Below are 977 nucleotides of genomic sequence, written 5' to 3' on the forward strand. Positions count from 1 at the left end.
GGGAAAAACACCTAAATCCTGGGAAAATCCCAGCAAAATCCCAATCCAATCCCAATCTAATCCCAAAAATCCCAATCTAATGCTATTAAATCCTAAAAACCCCAACAGGGCACAGGGAGGATCAGCACGGAGCCGTCGCTCAGCGTGAGGTGGGCAAAGGGCTGAGGGTGGTGTCAGGGTCATCACTGAGGAGAAAAACACCTAAATCCTGGGAAAATCCCAGCAAAATCCCAATCTAATCCCAATCTAACCCCAAAAATCCCTGTCTAATGCCAACTCAATCCCAAAAACCCCAACAGGGCACAGGGAGGATCAGCACGGAGCCGTCGATCAGCATGAAGCAGCCGAGGGGCTGAAGGCTGTGCAGGGGTCATCACTGAGGGGAAAAACACCTAAATCCTGGGAAAATCCCAGCAAAATCCCAATCCAATCCCAATCTAATCCCAAAAATCCCAATCTAATGCTATTAAATCCCAAAAACCCCAACAGGGCACAGGGAGGAGCAGCACGGAGCCGTCGCTCAGCGTGAAGCAGGTGAAGGGCTGAGGGTGGGGTCAGGGCCATCACTGAGGGGAAAAACACCTAAATCCTGGGAAAATCCCAGCAAAATCCCAATCCAATCCCAATCTAATCCCAAAAATCCCAATCTAATGCTAATTAAATCCTAAAAACCCCAACAGGGCACAGGGAGGATCAGCACGGAGCCGTCGCTCAGAGTGAAGCAGGCAAAGGGCTGAGGGTGGGGTCAGGGCCATCCCTGAGGGAAAAAACCCCTAAATCCCAGGAAAACCCCAGCAAAATCCCAACAAAATCCCAATCCAACCCCAAAAACCCCGAGAGAAGCCATGGAAAACCCCCCTGGCATAACCCCCTCCCAAAAAACCCCACACTGACCCCACAGCCACAGAGCAGGAATTGCCGCCGTTTCTCCGCCGCTTCCCAACCCGCCCTGGAAAAACCCGAATGCGCCGCGCCCG

General features: G+C 52.2%; 1 protein-coding gene across 1 annotated transcript in view; it reads right to left on the reverse strand.

Annotated features, from left to right (window-relative positions):
* The window catches only part of LOC103614018 (nuclear receptor coactivator 1-like), a gene marked incomplete at both ends in the record, with an annotated part of 13,645 nt that overhangs the window by 5,140 nt on the left and 7,528 nt on the right, over positions 1-977 (reverse strand). The window lies entirely within an intron of this gene.

This window comes from Corvus brachyrhynchos, unplaced genomic scaffold (genome assembly GCF_000691975.1).
Source record: "Corvus brachyrhynchos isolate BGI_N302 unplaced genomic scaffold, ASM69197v1 scaffold891, whole genome shotgun sequence".
Lineage (NCBI taxonomy): Eukaryota > Metazoa > Chordata > Aves > Passeriformes > Corvidae > Corvus > Corvus brachyrhynchos.